Genomic DNA, 13645 nt, shown 5'->3' with positions numbered 1-13645 from the left:
AATTATATGGCTCTCTCCAACAGTAATCAGCAACAGTAGTGTTTCTGTGTATACCAGACCTACAACAAAATCAGTATCAATAACGAAAATTGGTACATTCTGTAGAGTCAGAGATCTCTACGAAATTCGACATTAAATTCTTCATTAGTGTGGCCTTAGTGTCCGTAGTTGCTTTATAATCCTTGAGAGTATTTTTGTTCTGTCGTTGCAACTACAAAAATGCGTGATTTTTTCACCAGGCGCGTTTCGCTTTTTTGAGGAAAAGCATCATAAATGGTCTGCAATTAAGTTATTTACATTTTGATTTTCTCTTAGATCGAAAAACAGTTCGTTAAGAGAAGGTTACTGTCATGTTTCGGCTGATATCTCGCTTACATCGGGAAATACCGTCTGCTAGCACATCGTTGCTTTTCTGTGTGGGAAACTGATAATTCTGGTCCAGCTTTTAGATGTTCTGCATCACTATGAATTACTATGTGACTCCTTCACACTGCTATATTACTACGTCCACTTACCATGGTTTCCCCCCCCCCCCCCTCCACCATCCCCCCCAAGAAAACCATCGTTATTCCATCTCTACTCTTACACAGTACATAAATACACAGAAACATAATTAAATAGAATTACACCCATACAATACTTTAATGAAAAACACTGTTGTAGGTCAAAGACAAAGTAGTGGAAAGGTTATGTTGGCAAGTCTAGAAAAAACTAACAACAACAACACATACTTGGAGTACAAAAACAAGCAGCATCCAGTGGTGTGCTTAAGAATGTGTTGTGAAAAATATAAGAAATGCATAGTCCTGCAGAACATCTAAGAATTAGATCAATATTGTCAGTGTCTAACACATAACAGCAACGAAGTGCTAGCGGACGGAATTTCTCGATGTAAGCGAAAATCAGCCTAAAAATTACCATAAGTACAGATCAACCTATTCTTAATGAACTGTTTTTCGATCTAAAAGCAAATAAAAATGTAAATAACTTAATTACAGACCACTGATGATGCTTTACCTCAATAAAGCGGAACGTGTCTCGTGAAAAAATCACGCATTTTTGTAGCTCCAAAGACAGAACAAAGGTACCCTCGAGAACTCTACGAAACAACAGCCAAGAATGATGCAATAACATTTTTTTTAAAAATTACACTCCTGGAAATTGAAATAAGAACACCGTGAATTCATTGTCCCAGGAAGGGGAAACTTTATTGACACATTCCTGGGGTCAGATACATCACATGATCACACTGACAGAACCACAGGCACATAGACACAGGCAACAGAGCATGCACAATGTCGGCACTAGTACAGTGTATATCCACCTTTCGCAGCAATGCAGGCTGCTATTCTCCCATGGAGACGATCGTACAGATGCTGGATGTAGTCCTGTGGAACGGCTTGCGATGCCATTTCCACCTGGCGCCTCAGTTGGACCAGCGTTCGTGCTGGACGTGCAGACCGCGTGAGACGACGCCTCATCCAGTCCCAAACATGCTCAATGGGGGACAGATCCGGAGGTCTTGATGGCCAGGGTAGTTGACTTACACCTTCTAGAGCACGTTGGGTGGCACGGGATACATGCGGACGTGCATTGTCCTGTTGGAACAGCAAGTTCGCTTGCCGGTCTAGGAATGGTAGAACGATGGGTTCGATGACGGTTTGGATGTACCGTGCACTATTCAGTGTCCCCTCGACGATCACCAGAGGTGTACGGCCAGTGTAGGAGATCGCTCCCCACACCATGATGCCGGGTGTTGGCACTGTGTGCCTCACCTGCACGGCGCCAAACATGCATACGACCATCATTGGCACCAAGGCAGAAGAGACTCTCATCGCAGAAGACGACACGTCTCCATTCGTCCCTCCATTCACGCCTGTCGCGACACCACTGGAGGCGGGCTGCACGATGTTGGGGCGTGAGCGGAAGACGGCCTAACGGTGTGCGGGACCGTAGCCCAGCTTCATGGAGACGGTTGCGAATGGTCCTCGCCGATACCCCAGGAGCAACAGTGTCCCTAATTTGCTGGGAAGTGGTGGTGCGGACCCCTACGGCACTGCGTAGGATCCTACGGTCTTGGCGTGCATCCGTGCGTCGCTGCGGTCCGGTCCCATGTCGACGGGCACGTGCACCTTCCGCCGACCACTGGCGACAACATCGATGTACTGTGGAGAACTCACGCCCCACGTGTTGAGCAATTTGGCGGTACGTCCACCCGGCCTCCCGCATGCCCACTATACGCCCTCGCTCAAAGTCCGTCAACTGCACATACGGTTCACGTCCACGCTGTCGCGGCATGCTACCAGTGTTAAAGACTGCGATGGAGCTCCGTATGCCACGGCAAACTGGCTGACACTGACGGCGGCGGTGCACAAATGCTGCGCAACTAGCGCCATTCGACGGCCAATACCACGGTTCCTGGTGTGTCTGCTGTGCCGTGCGTGTGATCAGTGCTTGTACAGCCATCTCGCAGTGTCCGGAGCAAGTATGGTGGGTCTGACACACAGGTGTCCATGTGTTCTTTTTTCCATTTCCAGGAGTGTATTTTTCTAAACTGTTGATTCCTTGTAGGGGACACACCAACCGTTAAAATTAAGATTGTACGACACACGTCGCATTGTACACTTTTTGCTGACCGGTTTTGTTCAATGTAACAAGATCGTCGCTAGATACTGAATCGTAATTTGACGTAAAAGAACGTATTGAATTTACGTTATGGTAAACTATGATCAATGTAGTTGGCTGATTACATTTCTGATGTCAGAGATTAATTTGGCTCAGTAACAGTGTTTTTAACGCCTCTTGGCAAATGCATTTACAGATGATATAGAATATTTATTGATGAGTGCATATCTGACAGACATACACACACACGGGTATATGTATATATATATAATGTTGAATTAACTCATCAGAAGCCACATTATTTTAGTTGTATACTGTTATCAAATTACGACTCTTTCATTTCTATCATTTCTATGGTCTTAGAAAATACAGGCGTAAATTTGAATCGCTGCTATTCCGATGTTAAATATAGACACGCCAGTCTTACATTAGACAAATTTTATTGTGTTGTACTTTCTTTTAAATTACATTTTAATACAATACGTCTTCAAAAGTATCTTTCATAATATACGTGCAATGACACACAGTTAAAAATTAATTTTTAAAATGCTTCTGTAAGGATAAAACGGCAGGTAGTCAAGATTTTCCATTGAGACTGCATCTATAATATTTCAGCGAACAACAATAAAAATCTATGTAAATTAATTTTAGATTACTGAATCCTCGTATAATTTACAATTGCAGTAGGGTATAAAACAGGACATTTTGATGCATAACATTCTGGTACATAACATTAATCGGACATCTGATAAAGGTAGCCTACAAATAATGACTTCTTTTGAATTAAATGTGAGGTAGTAAATGTTACAGTGGTTTAGTAGCAATGTTACATTTTCCTCCCCTATTGTGTTCTAGGTTCAAATTCATTTCGTTCATTTAATACGTGTAGCACGGTTCCTTCCCTTTCAACCAACATTTGTAATTCCTGCATTACATTAAAAAAGGTTTCTTTATCTCCAGTATCTATAATATCAATACTACATCAATTTGTGCCAAATTATGATTAGTTTTCTTCATATGGTCATCCAGCGCTCTTAGCAGGTTTCTACAAATATTTCTGATTCCTCGAATACCCTCAACAAAGAACATTTATCTGTGGTGTGCGTTATTTCTATGCTATTTTGTGTTGTGTCAAATTATGCCTACTTGTTTTCACATTTTAATCACATGCTGTATGGTTGGAAATTAAATCGTCATTTTCTTTATATTGTACTGTAGCGCCCTTTGAATAGCACACTACAGAGGGTGGTGTACGGAGAACAGGTCGAATTCGCCAGTTGACCACCCAAGGACGTGGATCATGACAGCACAAACTGCTGGTGCCCGTTTAACAAACGAAGGCATTGTTAAAACCTTATGAAAACTTCCAATATTTATAGTCCACAAAATACGACAGTTGACATATGGACTTTCTGGCAGCCAGCAACAGTAGCTGCAGTCTTGGTGTTAATGTTCCTCCATAGAATGAGTCGGTCGGCACATGACAACAGTCAGGTGGTGTGTCATCTTATCTCCAACAATGACACGAGGTAATAAATGTGACCTGCATTAGTGTACAACCACGCCAGTGCCAACAGCGGCTGCACACAGCTTCCAGGAGGTGATAGCCTGGCTCCCATGAACCCATTATATGCTGCACAAATGGAAGGCCTCTATCACCTCTGCTCCAAGTGTATGAAGTCGAGCACGGACGTTCCTTGGCCTCCTCATACGATAGGCAGTGCCGAAGTCTACTCCAAGAACAGAAGTGAGTGGCAGCAGCAGCACACCCTCCATGATGACAGATGATGGTTTTGCTTTCAGCCCTTGTTACGTAAGCCTCCAGGGGATCTGTCAGATTGTGACAGCCACAGCTCCCTACCAGTCTTCACTCAATACTCGGTGCTGCATCTCACGTCCCTCCAAACAGGACACTGCTTCACAGAAGATCGAAGTCTACAGCACACAGTTACTGACACAGGGTTCACACTCTGGCTGTACAGGTGCAAACAGATTAGAACTCCAGCTCAACTTAAGTGCTATTTATGGAAGACAGACTTGTGTCCTTTGCTACTGTGACGTCATTCACCCTACTTTTCTTGTCCAGTCAGCAGCTGAAAGGAATCCAGGTGTGCCTTTCAGGAATGGTAGCAGGCATATTCTCAGTGGTCACTGCACTGAAAAACGTTCTTGGGTCCGACTTAGTCTTTCTTGTGACACTTTGTGCAATTAACATTAAGATTATATCTCTTTGTCACCATGTGGTCGGTCATTCTGCAATGGTCGTGGCTCAGGCACCTACATCATTCAGTGTGGTGAAATAGCTACCATGTCTGTTGCTGAATCACCAGTGGTCCTTTCTCACTTGAACTCTCCCTGCCTCTTTTGTCGCCAGAAAAAGTCTTTCGAGGTTTTTGGCTACACCATGTATACTATTGGACAATGCTAAATTGCCTCAGTACTTAATAAATACACCTTCGACGTTTCGAGATGTCCCTGAAGAAGTCTTGACACAAATGCAGAAAATGCAATTATTTGCAACGTTCCTGGTTCCTCTCACATTGTGTCTAGCTCTAAGCACATGGTTCCTAGATTGCGCTCTTAATTCTAAAAGCTTATTTTATTCAATGCACATTCTTACAAGGTTGCTTTTCCTGTAGATACACACCAGCAGACTAACGCAATCACAATATTTCCCATTCCACTCACAGACACCGCAATTAAGTCGTAATGCAGGTAATACAAAACTATAAATCTTTCTTAACTGTACGTAGTTCTATAAGTAAACTATTAGACTGGGATTTGATGTACAAGTGGCTTTGGAAATTGTACACATTTTCGGTTAGAATAAAATTATGCTTCATAAAACACAACCAGAATTAGCACAGCACTAGAAACTGCGACAGTTTTGGTCAGCACTGTCTAGTATTATGTCTCGTTAATACAGTTGTATATGCTAAAAAATTTGGTCTGCAGTTATTCGTTCCTTTTACGATGCTATGAATTTGTCTATAGAATGTAGAAGGTCGGGTTTCAAGGCTTTATTTAGGAAGGCTAGTTTCGTCGATTGAAACACACACCTCTGGCTTTACTGGAAAATAAAACATAGATTGAGGCAGATATATGTCAGTCGTTCCAGAGACAGTAGCTGGGAGATCGTGTATCGTACTCACCATCGATTAGCATCCCGTTATCTCTGTCATGCCCCTGGGGTTCCCTTGTTCATAAAATTTTACTATCACTATGTTCAGAAAAAGCATTGAGTACCTTCAGAGTCTAACTACTTTCTGGAACTGCGTGGCCGCAGCACTTCCCCACGACATTCAGCTTGTACTGTCTGGCCTCTAAACAATTGATATTATCTAATATTTAAACACATTGAATCGTACAGCTTTCTCAACAAAAAGCATTGTCAATTCCAAACAGTAGAAATTGTTAACCATACTCAGAACATCATCTGTGTTTACTTCCCTTCCTCTTTCAATAAGATTTACGCAGACAATCACTATCTCCGTCACATACCTTCAAAATACGCTATGTCCTGTCATTATAACTTAAATACTACCAACAAAAAAATAATCGTTAACAGCAAACTAAGCACCTAGTATACCTGAGTATATCAAAACATTAACACGTATTACCGACAAAACGTTTAACAAACCCGTATCAGTCAGTCATTCCGCGACCTGTTCTAAGCGTGTGCGGAACATCTTGTATTCCTTTATGATTGACTTTTGATCTCTTCTCTTCCTTTTTCGACTTAATGTCCTGCACTGACGATGACTCTGGCGACTGAGGAAAAGAGTCTTCAGCTCCTTTAGTCAGGTGTGTTTATTTTTTTTGGTCACTCTGTAAATTCCGTTCTTTACGTAACCATTGATGTGGATAGCCCACACAGAGCAAAACCAAACAACTGAATAATCTTCGGCTATTCCCACAATATCCTTGCGGTGCTACACCGCCTTTACATCTACATCTACATCTACATACATACTCCGCAAGCCACCTGACGGTGTGTGGCGTATAGCAAAGTCACACTCATTCTAAGCTGAGCAGTGTTGAGTAGCAGACGTATTTTGAAGAACCGGTAAGGATATTTTCATTAAAAGTGTGATATGAAATTGACGAAATTGAGAATGAATGATTTTCATGCAATTATGGAGAAGGAAGCGAAGGAGGATTATTTGTTAGCTTATCTGGAATGTTGAGAGGTTGATGTAAGCACGCTAGCGCTGATCATAGTTTTGTGTTAGTGAAAGTGTAGTAACGACGCTCAGACAGCAGGATTGTCACGTGGATTTCTCTGTTAGGAAGATGAGGTTCCTCTTGTTTAAAGTTAGTTCCTAAACTCATATAATGTAAGTACTAACATCAAAATTCAGCTGATTTTTAAAGCATTACTGTTGAAAAAGAGTTTTCTTTGAATTATGTCAGACGCACTTTCTTACCAGTTAAAATTCCCCCTCCTCATTCAGTATATTACTACGTACGCACGTGGCAGTCTGTGGTATTGAATTTTCGGTCGGAGTTTTTAATAATGCTTTGCAGCTATTTACACTGAGCGCTCTTTCGTGAAATCTGCCAAAACGTTTGTAAAAACACAAGGTAAGTGAAAAAACAGTTCAGAACCAGGAATAACTTTTTAAGTTCAGCTGCACCTTTATTTCCAAAGTCCGGTTATATTCAGGGCAGCCCTACACTTTTATAGAAGCAGTGAGCTTCAGTTCGTAGACAGACTCGAGCTAATAATATTGAGTCTTTCCGTGATTCAGAATAGTCCTAATTTTGCACAGCACTAGCGCTTAATTTGAGAATTAGTTTGTTTGTTAATCTTTTTGAGAAGATTTTCTACACAATTATAGGAAGATTTGCGCAGGTATAGAAAGGCAGACGTGGGTTTCGGTTACACTTAAAACGGCTTTACCCTTCCTGCAAGTACGGCAAAGATTTTCGTGGACAGTTGTAACTTGATGATGACAGGCGTAGTACCTCTCTATCCTGGTAGATTTCTTGATACCGTTTCCGGAATTTCGTTGTTTTGACCTATGGTACGTCGGGATTCGTCAACAAAGCCTACTGGTTAACTGTAAACTGAGGTAACATACGGACACTATGGCACCAGCCTGCCATGGAACAAGCCAATGTTACCCTCTGAGAATATTCTGAATTTTGACCATGCGTGAGTCTAATAGATAAAGGTATCGGACTATAATTTGAATATGGTAAAATTAACAGAAAAAATAAACAGACATTAACCTTGGGATTTAAGGAAAGTGGTAAAATTCATATGTGAATGAAAAAAAAATGAACGGTTGCCAACCCAATTGAGCACATTAATTTGGAAACATATGTTTAAGAAAATTAGATAATAGTTATTAAAGTTACTTTCATTAATATTTCGCTTTGAATACCGCACAGGATATAAACTGACGTATGCCATTCCGAGCTGTGTATAACAGCCTTTATCAATAACGCACATTGCAGTAATTACCTACAGCAAATTTGCACTAATCTCACACTAATCACGGCTACACTCAAAATCATTACTTAAAACAGTACTAGAACGTTACTGCAGGAAGTGTAGAGCTAAATGTGGACATAGGGGCTTCTATCTAAACTGACATGTAAAAAAAAAACAAAAAAACAATATGGTTTGTTAAAACAGTGTGCCCGACCGAGACTCGAACTCGGGACCTTTGCCTTTCGCGGGCAAGTGCTCTACCAACTGAGCTACCGAAGCACGACTCACGCCCGCTACTCACAGCTGTACTTCTGCAGAATCCGTCTCCTACCTTCCAAGCTGTGAGTACCGAGCGGGAGTCGTGCTTCGGTAGCTCAGTTGGTAGAGCACTTGCCCGCGAAAGGCAAAAGTCCCGAGTTCGAGTCTCAGTCAGGCACACAGTTTTAATCAGCCAGGAAGTTTCATATCAGCGCACACTCCGCTGCAGAGTGCAAATCTCATTCTGAAAACATCCCCCAGGGTGTGGCTAAGCCATGTCTCCGCAGTATCCTTTCTTTCAGGAGTGCTAGTTCTGCAAGGTTCGCAGGAGAGCTTCTGTAAAGTTTGGAAGGTAGGAGACGGATACTGGCAGAAGTAAAGCTGTGAGTACCGGTCGGGAGTCGTGCTTCGGTAGCTCAGTTGGTAGAGCACTTGCCCGCGAAAGGCAAAAGTCCCGAGTTCGAGTCTCGGTCAGGCACACAGTTTTAATCTGCCAGGAAGTTTCATATAAGCGCACACTCCGCTGCAGAGTGAAAATCTCATTCGGGAAACATCCCCCAGGCTGTGGGTAAGCCATGTCTCCGCAGTATCCTTTCTTTCAGGAGTGCTAGTTCTGCAAGGTTCACAGGAGAGCTTCTGTAAAGTTTGGAAGGTAGGAGACGGATACTGGCAGAAGTGAAGCTGTGAGTACCGGGCGGGAGTCGTGATTCGGTAGCTCAGTTGGTAGAGCACTTGTCCGCGAAAGGCAAAGGTCCCGAGTTCGAGTCTCGGTCAGACACACAGTTTTAATCGGCCAGGAAGTTTCACATCAGCGCACACTCCGCTGCAGAGTGAAAATATCATTCTGGAAACATCCCCCAGGCTGTGGCTAAGCCATGTCTCCGCAGTATCCTTTCTTTCAGGAGTGCTAGTTCTGCAAGGTTCGCAGGAGAGCTTCTGTAAAGTTTGGAAGGTAGGAGACGGATACTGGCAGAAGTAAAGCTGTGAGTACCGGGCGGGAGTCGTGCTTCGGTAGCTCAGTTGGTAGAGCACTTGTCCGTGAGAGGCAAAGGTCCCGAGTTCGAGTCTCGGTCAGGCACACAGTTTTAATCTGCCAGGAAGTTTCATATCAGCGCACACTCCGCTGCAGAGTGAAAATTTCATTCTGGGAATATGGTTTGTTCTCCTCTACGATTGCTTCAGTAGAAAAGACTAATTAAAACAAAACTACTGCTTAACTTCTCTTGAAATAGCTTATATTCTACTTTTCAAGGCAAAATATTCAACACTGAGCTAAAGTAGCTAAAAAGAGGGGTCATTCATGATAAGAATCAATACACAACTAATTTTAAAACAAACTTGTCTCCTTTTTACCACCAGGGAAGCAGATATTTTAGACAATAAAATTGGCACAATCTGTCACTGTATTCTTGCAAAACTATAGTTTCCATTATACTCAGAGTACTTTAGCAAAATCCTATATGACTTCACTTTTGTTGTTTTAGCTCTAACTTTTGGTACTCCTCTCACATTTGACAAACAAATGGTAACCACTTTAGAACGCTTGAACGTAATAATAGTTCATTAAACCAGGACACTGAATTTTAGTAGCACTTGAGAGAGGACCCTGCATAGATTCCTGATAAGGATAGCATTTGAATTATTATTAAAACCACTCACTGAAATTAACTGGTCCATTCCCATATTCATATCTGGATGTCTGAATTTAGGGAAGCAGTGGCGAACTTTCGGTGGCAAGCGACATGGCAGCTTACTGTAATCACGGCTCTTGATGTAGGAATGCTCAATAAAATATCTCCTTGGCGTCGATTTCCACCATATTAGAGCCATTCCTTTTTGCCGACAATACCACATAACAGCCAGCTCCACATCCGAGGCAAAAATCCCTTGAAAAGTAGGTTTCAATTGCTTCTCTTGGCACCGTCGAAGTGTACCGGGTTAGGGCTAGTCACTTACTGTGTACTGTTCCCACCAAGGAGCCACCCAGTTCGACCACAAAAACTACCTTCTACATCGCGCCATGCCACTTCCGTTGCGGAGGAACTTCACCACATTTTTTAAATTTTACAATACAAGTAACCTAACGATGAGCCAGCTTCCAATTAATATTGCCTTTCTTATAAACACACACATTTTATAAAAGTTCATTATTTTAGCAAATCATTTTGCTTTATTCACATATATATAACAAAACTCTTAAGTTTCTGTCACAAATCAAAGACTTTAACTAACAAAGAGTACGCACTTCCTAATTGCAGGTGCACAGTTACTTAAAATAAACCTACTTCCAATCGATATAAGTGTTACAACACGATTTCTAGTTGTTCCTGCCGCTCGAGTGCTATCGTACTAGTTTTTTTTTACTTTTCGCCAAAGGTCGCTGATTTCTTTAACGAACCTCTATTTTTTCGCAGGTTATGATCTACTAAGTCAAAAGATTACAGTATCTTCCTATCATATACTTCTTCATAGAATGAAAGACCAATAGTATTGTGTATTGTTACATGTACACGACATATGGGAAATAGACTTTCTCACTCTTTAGATGTGTATTTACGTAATAACTCAACTTTGCACAAATTTTAAGATGAATCCATTCTGCTCTTCTATCCAATTGAAGGAATGTTACTACAGTACCCCATGCACTGTCACTAAGTTCAGTAATGCCATTAGCCAACTCCTGGTTGATAAAGAGCCAGGTAAACTATTGATAAAAAACACAATAACAATGGTATCTTTATACGTTTATGTTGCACTGAGTTATGGCTATCATGATTCATGCAGAAGAAATTCTTGCCACACATTAGTGCGACACATCTGAATGCCAGGACAGAGCTACTGGAATAATTTTTCATCTTTAAGACAAAAAATGTTGAGATAGTAGCTAATCTGATTTTATAAATGCTAGGAGGGAAACGCTAATACGGAAAATGGGATAGGTTGTCGTGACTTACAACAGCCTCAAATTTTGCGTGGGAAAAACTGAAAGACGACCACAGAAGCGCTAGCTGATACGGGAAGGCGAGCACAGAAAGAGCAACCGCTCCATCCCTCGATCTGCACTGCCTGACCACCGGATTAGCGCCGCCTTAGGCAATTTACACCGTAAACGAGGAGCAGTTGTTGATCATGCAGAGGTGTCCCGTGATAGATAGTACCAGGGCTAACGTGAGTGCATGGGTACTAGATCCCTCTCCTACGATTTCATAGCAAAACATTCTCTTATGTTTGAGAAAGCTTACTAAAGGTAAAACAGCGAAATGTTGTGGGAGGAGATGTCGTGTGTTTCACCTCTCAGGTGAATCGGGAATAGCAAAAGTCAGCCCACACACGCGCTGTACAGTTGACCATATTATTATTAATTGTACCGTAAGTGGCTAAGTATCCGCCCTCATGAAGGCTTTCGAAGAAGATCTGTGCACCTTACGTAGGTCGGTGACGCACTCTGAAGAGCGAGAGACAAAATTTTATAGTAGATAGATGTACCGAAATCGTGACTGCCGACTTTCGATCTGTGCCCTGTAGTATTCTGAATATCGTCTGTCTCCTTTTCTCAGCACTTCTAGCACTACACCTCCGATGGACTTGAAATGTATGCAGCCCATCTGTACTGAATATATGCTTCTTCTACAGCTTTCAATAAATGGTAAATGCTAATTATTTGACTTCATTGTTGGTACATTAGTATGTCCTTTTCTAAATTTCCTTAGATATCCCTTTGCAATCATGAGTCCAAACTAAAGAACACACTGTCATCTCAACTGTTACAACGCCAAAACATGAATTAAAAACAAATAGTAGTGGTTACGGTGTCTCTAAAGTGAAATATTCTTTTACCTAGGGGAAAACATAATTTAAATTCAAATGTCCTAATGTTTACTTCTGACGAAGAAATTTTGCCGTAGAGGGAATTACAGAATTTTTAAAATCTGTGTAACGTGCCGTTCAGAAGATAGTTTTGTTTGTGGCACCAAAAGTAAATACGTTCGGGATTTCTGGACGTCCTCGATTTTGCAAGAATAGCTCATCTGCTAGAGACAGTTTTTATGGTCATCATGCATGTGTCTGCTATGCCTCCTTTGCTCCAGTTACTGAAAACAATATTACTTTCAAATGGTCTGTAATAAGATATTATTAACTTTGCTCCTAACTTGAGTCGTAAATAGCGCTCATATCTACAATCTCTAAAGTTTAGTTTAACTTTCGCAACTGCAGATGATTTTTAGCAAAATTAAGTTGAACCATACTGCTCCAGACCTTACACCCTGGAGAAACTAGAGAGACTTCAAAGAACGAGAAATGGAATGGAGATGCTGTCAGAGTCGTTTTAAGTGTAGAGGATAACTCGACGAGCTAAAATTACAGACAGGGCTCTAAGAGAACTGCGGAACTAGTAGTTTGCAGGAATGAAAGAGTTCTGAAGATCACAGGCCTCCGCTTAGCCGTACACTAACTAGCACAGACATGTCGTCACATCGATCGAGGAGCATGGCTAGAGAAAGTGCCAAGACAGCAGCGAGCCAAGTTTCCTTACACAAAAACTGCATATGAAACATACACTGAAGCGCCAAAGAAACTGGTATAGGCACGCGTATTCAAATACACAGATATGTAATCAGGCAGAATACGGCACTGCGTTCGGCAACGCCTGTATATAACAACTGCCTGCCGCAGTAGTTAGATCGGTTACTGCTTCTACAACGTCAGGTTACCGAGTTTAAGTGAGTTTGAACGTGGTGTCATAGTCGGCGCTAGAGCAATGGGACTCAGCATCTGCGAGGTAGCGGTGAAGTGGGGATTTTCTCGTAGAACCATTTCACGAGTGTACCGTGAATATCAGGAATCCGGTAAAACATCAAATCTCCGTCATCGTTAGGTCGCAGAAAGATCCTGCAAGAACGGAACAAACTACTACTGAAAAGAGTCGTTCAACGTAATAGAAGTGCAACAATCCTGCAAAATTCTGCAGGTTTCTGTGCTGGGGCATAAACAAGTGTCGGCTTGCGACCTATTCAACGAAACATCATCGATATGAGTTATCAGACCTGAAGGCCCAGTCGTGTACCCTTGATCACTGCACGATACAAGCTTTACGCCTCGTTGGGCTTGTCAGCACTTACGTTGGACTGTTAATGACTGGAAACATGTTATATGGTCGGACGAGTCTCGTTTCAAATTGTATCGAGCGGATGGAATTGCACGGGTATGGAGACAACCGCATTACTTCATAGACCCTGCATGTCAGCAGGGGACTGTTCAAGGTCGTGGAGCCGCTGTAATTGTGTGGGACGTGCTGAAGATGAAGTGATATGTGATCACAAT

The 13645-nt window shown here is 42.0% G+C and overlaps 1 protein-coding gene across 1 annotated transcript in view; it reads left to right on the top strand.

Moving 5' to 3' along the window:
- Positions 1–13645, top strand: part of LOC126336056 (glutamate receptor ionotropic, kainate glr-3-like) — a 123514-nt gene that overhangs the window by 88827 nt on the left and 21042 nt on the right. The window lies entirely within an intron of this gene.

This window comes from Schistocerca gregaria, chromosome 2 (genome assembly GCF_023897955.1).
Source record: "Schistocerca gregaria isolate iqSchGreg1 chromosome 2, iqSchGreg1.2, whole genome shotgun sequence".
Taxonomy (NCBI): domain Eukaryota; kingdom Metazoa; phylum Arthropoda; class Insecta; order Orthoptera; family Acrididae; genus Schistocerca; species Schistocerca gregaria.
Note: the sequence above shows the minus strand (reverse complement) of the source record. Positions and strands in the feature narration are given on the sequence as shown.